This window comes from Cryptomeria japonica, chromosome 3 (genome assembly GCF_030272615.1).
Source record: "Cryptomeria japonica chromosome 3, Sugi_1.0, whole genome shotgun sequence".
Lineage (NCBI taxonomy): Eukaryota > Viridiplantae > Streptophyta > Pinopsida > Cupressales > Cupressaceae > Cryptomeria > Cryptomeria japonica.
In genome coordinates, this window is record NC_081407.1 from 657398269 (window position 1) to 657408479 (window position 10211).

Here is a 10211-nt window from a genome sequence, read left to right on the forward strand (position 1 = left end):
TGTTCAGAAGAATCGTTCAATGGACTAGATTATTGGAGATAAGAACAAAGGAATCATCACAAGAAGCAAAACATCTCAAGAACAAGTCTTGTTATGTTTACTTTCAGAGATTGAACCAAAAAAAGTAGAAGGAGGTTTGTAATGATTAGAATTGGATGAAGGCAATGAAAGAAGAGCTGGATCAAATTGAGAAGAATCAAACATGGGAACTAGTTCATAGACCGACATATGAGAATGTAATTGGAACAAAATGGGTATTCTAGAACAAGCTGGATGAATATGAAAAGGTTATGAGAAATAAAGCAAGGTTGGTTTGTAAAGGTTACACACAAATTGAAGGCATTGATTTTAAGGAGACTTATGCCCCAATTGCTTGGATGGAAGCAATCAGAATGTTTCTTGCTTTTGCAACTTTTAAGTATTTCAAGGTTTATTAAATGGATGTGAAATCAACATTTTTGAATCGAGAGTTGACAAAAGAAGTTTACAGTGAACAACCAGAAGGATTTAAGTTGAAGGATGATCTGAACATTGTTTGCAGATTAAAGAAGTCCATTTATGGATTGAAACAAGCCCCTAGAGCTTGGTATAGAAGGCTAGAAAAGTACCTGATTGATCAAGGTTTTTAGAAGAGTTCGATTGACAATAATTTATATTTCAAAATTGATTCAAGTAAAATCTTAATTGTTGTGGTGTATGTTGATGACATAATTTTTGGAGGAAATGAAGATATGTGTAGAAAATTTGCTAATGACTTGCAGAAGGAATTTGAGATGTCTATGATTGGTGAGTTAAATTTCTTTCTTGGTTTGCAAGTAAATCAAAATGATAAAAGAATTTTCATTTCTCAATCTAAATACATTAAGGAGTTGTTGAAGAAGTTTGGGTTGGAGAACTCCAAACTGGTGTGTACACCTATGACCACTGGATGCAAATTGACACAAGATGATAAGTCCCTTAAAGAAGATACAAGTTCGTACAAATCAATGATTGGAGGACTGTTATATTTGACTACTACTAGACTGAATATCATGTATGTAGTTTATTTGGAAGCTAGATTTCAATAGCAACCGAAAGAATCACATGTTGTGGCAGTAAAGAGAATTTTTAGATATCTAAAAGGAACATAAGAGTTTGGTTTGTGGTACCCTAGAAATTTAGATTTCTCTCTAACAACTTATACTGATGCAGATTGGGCCAGAAGTGTTGATGATAGGAAAAGTACAAGTGGTGGAGCATCCTTTCTTGGCTCTCGGTTAGTTGCTTGGTCAAGCAAGAAGCAGGATTCTGTCTCTTTATCTACAGCTGAAGCAAAATATAGTGCAACATCTTCATGTTGCACATAGATTCTATGGATGGAGCAAAATTTGAAGGATATTGGTGTAACATTCAGTGAACCCATCTCTATCATGTGTGATAACACTAGTGCAATAAACATTTCTAAGAATTTGGAACAACATTTTAGAACAAACCATATATCTAGTCGATATCACTTCTTAAGATAAAAAATGTTGGATAACAAATTAAAGCTTGAGTATATACCTACAAAAGAGAAGATTGCAAATATCTTCATGAAGGTGTTGTGTAAAGATACTTTTGAGTATCTCCGACAGAAGCTAGGGGTTCTACCCCTTCCTAGTGCAAACTGATGTACATTTGGTTGTGCATTGGTCCAGTGAACAAATTGCATATTTTTAGTTGGACTGATGCTTGGGTGCTTCCTCTTAGGGGGAGAAGGAGTGAGTTTCATAGGGGGAGACTTGCTCACCTTTGTCATTGTTGTCAAAGGGGGAGAGATTCAAATAGATGTAGAGTTGTGTAGATAGGTACAAAGTTGTGCAAAGAGTGTCACGTGTTTGTTGTTTATGAATTTTTCCATCAATGACAAAGGGGGAGATTGTTGCAAATGTGATGTTGATGATTATGATTGGCTATCATTGATGTCAACATAGTTGTTGTCATTGTTGACATCATATGGCTTTGGTGTTGTTAATCTGGAATATGTGTTCTCGAAATCTTTGGTACTCTGAAAGATGTGTTTCAACATGGATTAGCTGAGTTGATGGTGATCTAGATATTTCTGGTTATCGGATATGGTATTGATTGATTCCATTCTTATTTTTGTTATATTGGGCAATGATTTTTGGGTCAGGATTAAGTCTGAAATTCGAGGATGTGTAGCGAATTGGTGTAGCGTGTGAGTCATGATTTGGTTCTAGAATTTGTAATGCATGTAATGTGTTGTTTTGACTATTGATATATGTTGTGATATGGTCTACTTCTCATTCCTTCCCACCACTAGAATGTTTAGTATTGACCTATTTTAGATCTTTGTCGTGACTGACCTAGAAGATTATGCTTCCCGAAAACAATATATATATATATATATATGAGGATGATCTGGATGAGTTTGGATGAAGAAAAAGTATGGTATTGTTATTGAAGATATGCCAGATTGAAAAGGAAAGATCTGATTGTTGGAGATTTGCAATAGTGTGTTGGTATTGAAGTATCAGAAGCAGTCAGATTTTGCAAATTGTGATACAGTGGTGGAATCTTTCTTTCTTTCTCTCTTTCTTCGACAATGAGCCTTTTTCTGGGCAGTGAGCCCTTCTGCAATGAACACTCTGTTAGTGAGCCACCCTTTGTAAAATTCACCTTAATTGGTGTCACCATAACTGGTGTTTTATATTGAGAACTAACATTCTCCGTGGTTTTTCCCTTCTTGGGTTTTCCATGTCATATATGGTGTTCATTGTGTGATTTGTTGTAATTTATGTTTTCATGTTATATTTGTCTTAATTAATTCTATTGGTTACTCCAGATGTGCAAAGGGATAGAAGAAATTAATTTAAGTTATCAACTGATTCACCCCCTCTCCCCCTCTTAGTTGCCTAGATATTCAACACTAAGTGTTATCCCTAAGGCTCAAAGGTTGATGTCTTGCCTTCACAAGTCTTTTATGTTCCTTTTTGGACATTTAGTCATTGATATTTCTTCTTTCCTTTATTCCTTTTTGACATTAATCATGAGGTAAATGAATATACAAGGACCTAAAACACAACTTATACATCCCCTATATAAGTTACATTTTAAGTCCTTGCATAACCGTTTCCAATCATGAGTTGTTCTTGATCTTGATCCTTGACTCGTATCATTTGTTGATGTCACATTGAAGTCACCCTCATATTTATTCCCTATTGATGTCATGCTAACATCTCCATTGATGGTCTAACTTTCAGTGTCCCTCATCTCCCCCTTCTTCGTTGGCAAGTAATATGTTATAGGCTTGAAGGCCAATGCCTGATGGTTGATGGAATTATGATTTATGGGATCTCACATTTTCTCTTACATTCTTTTGAGCCCGTCTAGCAAGTGATAGGTGTGAAGTCTATAGCCTGAACCCTGGCAATTCTTCTTGTTCGGAGCCCATGATTTTTAATGCCAAATAATGTAAAAAGTAACTCTTCCATGGGTTTTGACGATGCTTTTGTCTTCCACTTGCTTCACCAACTCATATTAATTGCACAACCTGGCCATCTAGTATAATTAATGTAGACGTCCTCAATAATTCTATAAATGATAAAAAAGTTGTAGGGCATCCCCAATGCCATAACCTAGTTCATTGAGAGATTGCAAACCTATGGAAATAAAGAAGATTGGTATTGTTATGGGATTTTGTTGTTGAATATCTCTATGGCACTCTATATGTATTCAAGAGAGTTTCTTAATTAAAAATAAGGATTTTATATTTCCACTCATCCTAGCACAAAGGTAATGCTGAGTTAGAAGAATGTAACAATATTATGAAAAAATTGTATGGTTTGTAATGGTTGTGTTTAGACTACTAAGTATGTTTTGTTATAAGGTTTCATATTTATTAGTATATGTGAATACATGGCTACATGTTCTTCTTTCATGTTTGTTCTCTTCTCCATATTGTGACTTTATTTTCTAATGGATAGGAAATGATTTGAGATCATTCATCACTTTCAAATCATTCAAAACAAAACATAAATCAATATTAAAGGGATAGGACTAGTTTTGTTTGTTCATAATCCACTCATAATCTTGTATCACAACTAAAGATTTATATTTAGAAAATGGTTTATAATATATTTCATGTGGGTTATGAATGCATAATAATATCGGCTATATAGGGGTCATTTACAAGTAGTAGGGCCAAGAAATCAAGTTGGATTTGGTTCTAATCATTGTTGATTGTATATTTTTTGTGAGTTTAATATTTGTGAGGTATACCCCAAAAAATACCTTTTAAAGTTTAAGTGTGACTTAAAACATAGGAGATCTAATCCGCTCTCATAGAATTGGCCTCTAAACCTCGATGATATATTGATGATCTTATTTCACTTGCATAAGGAAAACCATGGTCTTATGAGTGAAATTTGGTTCTAGGAAGTGAAGCAACAATGTTGTGACTCGACATAAACCAGACATTGTTCTTATCCAGAAACTAAAATGACTAAGGAGAAAGTTGAGAAGATTAAGCTTTTTAAGGATGGGGGAGTTTTAGGAGGTAGCTTAGATGGTGCTTCTGGGGGCATTGCCATTTTTTGGAATCTAAGGCGTATTTTTGGGGTGCCTGTAAAGCAGGATAACAATTTGGCCTTTGTTAGGTTTCATCATTTAGGGGATGGTGCCTCTTGGCTCCTGACTAATATTTATGCCCCTAATAATAGACTCGATAGATGTAAATTTTGTAAGAAGATGGAGGCCATTCGGTCTCTTTTTAAGGATGAAACCTAGATGGTCATGGGGGACTTCAACACCCCTCTTTGTGATAAAGAGAAGTTTGGAGGTGTCCCCTCTCACTTAGAAAGTATAATGGATCTGTTGAACTTTATTAATAACTAGGGTCTGCATGATATTGATCTCCAAGGTGCCAATTTTACCTGGACCAACCAAAGGCCGGGGGGGGGGATCTTATTCAAGTCAGACTTGACAGGGCCCTTATCTCTAATAGCTAGTTTAACCATTACCTGTTCTCCCTATCGACTATTTCTCGGATTGGTTATGACCACTTTCCTGTGGTTTTTATGGCAGAGAATATAAGTGTTAAAAGAAACTTCCCATTTAGATTTGAAAGGATGTGGATGGACCATCCTAACCTTGAGAAGGCCATTGAGAAGTGGTGGTCTACTGATGTCAAAGGTACCACGATGTATAGAACGGTGAAAAAATTAAGGCATGTGAAAGATAATATAAAGAAATGGAACAAGGAAGTTTTTGGGGATCTTTTTGTTGCCAAGTTTGAAACCCCGCTTGAGCTAAAGGAAATACAAGATAAAATCCAAACCAACGGATATAATGAAATGTCTATCAGGGAGGAAAATGAAGTGCTTGTTAAGTATCATAAGATTATCAGGAGAGAAGAATAATTTTGAAAACATCAGTCCAGATCTCTTTGGCTTAAAGTTGGAGACAAAAATACCAGGTTTTTCCATATGACTACTATGAAACATAAGGCTGCTAATAGGATCTCAAAGTTGAGAATTGGTGGAATTGAAACTAGGAAGGATGACGAGATTGGGAATGAAGCCAAGAGTTTTTTCAAATATCTTCTCTCAGTGGATTGTGGTTTGGATGATCTTTCTCAGAGGACCCTCTTAGAGACCATTCCTTCCATCATTAATGATGTCTAGAACAAGGCTTTGGTGACCATTCCCTCTGAGGAGGAAGTTAAGAAAGCGGTTTTCTCCTTTGATGGCAAGAAAGCCCTGGTTCCTGATGGGTTCCCATTGTTCTTCTTTCAAGCCTTTTGGAACATTCTCAAATGTGATGTGGTTAAAGGAGTGCAAGAATTTTTTGAGGCTAGGATAATCTTAAAGGAACTCAATGCTACTTTTCTGGTTCTGATTCCTAAATATCCTGCGACTGATTCCATGGATCAGTTTCGTCCGATAAGCCTATGCAATTATTTCTATAAAATTATCTCGAAGGTGGTTACTGGCAAATTACTAATGATTCTCCCTTCTATCATATCGCCCCAACATAGTGGCTTCGTTCCTGATAGACAAATCCTTAACTCTATCATTATTATTCATGAAAACATTCACTCACTGGTGGAATCGAAGAAACAAGGCTTCCTGATGAAGTTGGACTTGTCTAAAGCCTATGAGCGTGTGGACTGGGGATTCTTGGGTAAGGTGCTAGGTGCTTTTGGCTTCTGTGATAGGTTTATTCAGTTGATTGACCAACTTATATCGACTCCTTCTTTCTATGTCATTGTGAATTGTGTGCCTTCCCCCTTCTTTAAAACTTCTAGGGGCATAAGGCAGGGGGACCCCATCTCCCCTATTCTCTTCATTATTCTAGTTGAATGTTTGGGTAGATTTATTAGCAAATTTGTTTCTCAGGGTCTTCTATTGGGAGTCTCTCCCTCTTCTGGTTTCAAAGCCTATTCCCACCAACAATTTGTTGATGATACTATTTTAATGGGCACTTCATCGATCAAAGAAGCTACTACTATGAAGAACCTTCTCAAAATTTATAGTTCCACTTCGGGTCAAACGATTAATTGGGAGAAAAGCTCTGTTTTCTTCTTCAACACCCCAGAGGACAAACATAATAGGATGGCCTGGATCCTTGGTTGTCAAATTGGAAAGCCCCCATCTATTTACCTGGGTCTTCCTTTGGGCACGAAACCTACGAATTTGTTTTGGAACATTCTTGTTGATAGATTCAATAGGAAGTTGGCTGGTTGGAAAGGGACCCTTCTTAGTCAAGTTGGTAAAATCCAGCTTTTAAAATCTTTTCTCATAGTCTTCCGATTTATGCTTTAAGCCTATTCAAAATTCTTGAAAAATTTGTAGATGCTATTGAGAAAATTTAGAAAGTTTTTCCTCTAGTCTGGGGTTGAGGAGAAGAAGAGAGTTGCCCTCATTGCCTGGGAGAATGTCTGCAAAACCAAAAAGGTGGGGGGTCTGGGATTAAGAAATATTAGAACCCTAAACAAGACTCTTCTGCCCAAACAAGTCTAGAGAATCTATCAGGGAAATGGAGAGTGGAATGATATCTAGAAGGCTAAATACTTACGTGTGGTCCTTACCATGGAAGATTTCCTAGCCTCTGATCAGATGCCGAGTGGCTCTACTATTTGGAATAGTGTTATCCATGCTAAAGGTATTGTAAGTTTGGGTAAAGTTTGGGCCATAAGTAATGGCAGGAAGGTGGATTTTTGGGATGATGCTTGGGTTGGAGTAGCTCCTCTCAATAATAATTGTGTTTCTCCGACGATCATCCAGACATGCAAGGATAAGTTCGGTGTTAAAGTTGCTGACTACTAGAGAGATCAAAAGTGGGTGGACCTCAGCTCTATTGATCCCAACCTAAAGCAGGTAAATTTAGTGATCAACCATGCAATTTTAAATCCTAGAGGGGAGGACCACCTGGTGTGGAGCGGTACCTCTTCAGGGATTTATTTTTTTGCGTCTGTAGTCCTTATGTTGGCTTAGTCTCAAGACCCTAGCCCTTGCTGGGCTAAGGCTTGGCATCTAGGTTTGACCCCTAAAATCAATATTTTTTTATGGATTCTTTTGCAAAATAAGATACTAACCATAAATAACTTGAGAAAGAGGGGTTTTTGCATCCCCAACAGATGTTATCTTTTTCTTAATGATGAGGAATCCGTGAACCACATTTTTATACACTGTCCTTACGTCCAACCTATCTGGGCTATGTTTTTCTAGTATTTCGGTTTGAATTGGGTGTTCCTAGAGGAGATTCAAGATTGTTTCGGCAGTTGGTATTGCAATACAAACAATCTGATCATAAGAAATTTATGGAAGTTTTCCTTTCCACATATCCTTTGGGGAATTTGGAAAGAGAGGAATAACATAATCTTCAGGAATGATATTAACCCCTCTGAGGTGGTTTGGGCCAAGATAAAATATAATTTTGTTGAGAATGTGATGGCTAGGGGAGATCATTACTACAATAGTAAGAAGGATTTTGATGTTCTAAAAAGATGGAACATCCCAGCCTACATGGACATTAATACCAACCAACTCAAAATAAGTATGTGCGGCTGGTCTTTTCTTCCTAATGACTGGTTTAAGGCTAACTTCGATGGGACTGCTAAAGGGAACCCACGACCTGCTGGATGTGGTGGAGTTATCCGAAATTGTGTTAGCTTTTGCATTGGGGAGGTGGCCTTTCCCTTGGGGAACCAGACTAATCATTTGGTTGAAGCTATGGGCGCCCTCCAAGCTATCAAATTAGCACAAAATCTAGGAGTCAAATTGTTATGACTGGAGGGGGATTCTAAAAACATTATCAATTGCCTCCTAGGTAAACACCAACCCTCGTGGACGATTAAAAATATCATTGATTAAGTTAGGGAGATGCTTGAGGGTTTCGATCGGTGCTACATTTCTCATGATTACAGAGAGGCCAACAAGAGTGCTGACTAGTTGCCAATGAGGCAGTACGAAGCGAGCAAATCAAGGTTTGGAATAGCGAGGGGGAGCTCCCTCGAGTGGCACGTGACATCTTAAATTATGAAAGATATCATGGTAAGCAAGGCAGGATTTGAAACCATTTCTTGAGATGATAGGGGAGGTTGTGGCATCATGAAACATTGTTGTATGCAGTCGAGAAGGAGTGAAGAGTGGTATTTGCAAGAAATCACAATTGACAGAAATCGCTAAGAAAATGGGAGGAAATCGCAAGTGAATGAAGGCAACTAAAATTGATAAATGGCGGGACCGTCCCCAAGTCTAGGTCATGTTGCAAGTAGCAAAAATGATTGATTTTATGAAGAGAATGCAAGAGAGATGATCGGAAATCACAAGGATTTTCAAAGAGGGACGGAATACGGGCACCTTGACCATTGGCAATAGGAAGGTCAAGGTGAATGAGACCATGATCGCGGAGGCTATGGGTCTACCGATGGACGGTATCAAATTCTATAGGGATAGAAAGTTGTTAGATGTTGCAGTGAAGAAATTCACTAAGGACGAGGAGGAGAAAGCCAGGCTGGTGAAGGGATGCCACACTTACTACTCCCTTAAGGTAATTAAGATGATATGGTGATGAGTTTTGTTTGCAATTATGAAATTTATTACTTTAGATGGGAGGTTTTCCAGGGTTTACAACTATCATTTTGTTATTCTCAACCATTTTCGGTATAAGGAGAAAATTTCCATCCCATATTATTTGTTATGTGCCCTAATTGTTGGGATAACGGATGCTATCTCCAATCCCAAAACCAATCCTTCTATGCATGAGGTTCTTATGGTGATTTTGTACAATCACATAAAAAATACCACAATTACATTGCAGAGGTTTCTGAGTCGGACGAGGAATTGGATGACTCATATGGTGATGATGGTGAAGATTACGACATTGAGGCTAATGTTGAGGACGACCCCTATATTGTTGGGTCGAGCAAGAGAAGAATAAAAACATGGCAAGAGGATCAGAGTAAAGGGTCGGCCAGAAAGAAGCAGAAGGGGGAGGATGATGAAAGCTCGTATGAGGAGGAAGACAAGATTGAAGATGATATGGAGAGTGACAATGAGGAGGTCCAAATACTCTCTAGCCAGAAGCATAAAGGGAAAACTCTGAGAAATGAGGATGTGGGAGCTAAGAGTTGTTTGCCCTTCTCGACTGGTTCTAAAGATAAGGGCCTGGTTGGGGAGGACACCTCCATGAAGGAAGCTAAGAGTGCAGATTTGAAGGAGATGGGTCTGGAGGTTAATTTGGATCCTGCGGGAGACAAGGCCCAAGATGGCTCCCATCTGGATATTGACCTATGTTTCAAAAATGGCATGGATAGCTTCAACAAGGTTTTCCTCTGGGTTTAGAAGGAAATAACAATCATAAAAGATAAACAAACCTAGGAAGCCAACAAAATTGAGAATTTAGAAGCTATTGGCACTGGTAATTTTAGCTCCCTCCCCGATTGTTTAAGTGAACTTACCAAAGCAATTAGTAATGCTGAGGAGATCATTAATTCTCAACGTAATAGCTCCCAAATCTTGGAGAACAGAGCTGGGGTTACTGAAAAAAGGCTGGAAGGGGTTGAGAATACGCTCAAGAAGATTGGGGAGCATAGTCATAAGATCTTAAAGGTCGCCTCTGAAAGCATGAAGGTTCTTATCAGCAAGATTGATAGTGATAAAGGGGAAAAGGCCTCTGGGGACACCAATGAGGTGAAGGAAGACACCCCTAAAGATAAGGAGACCAGC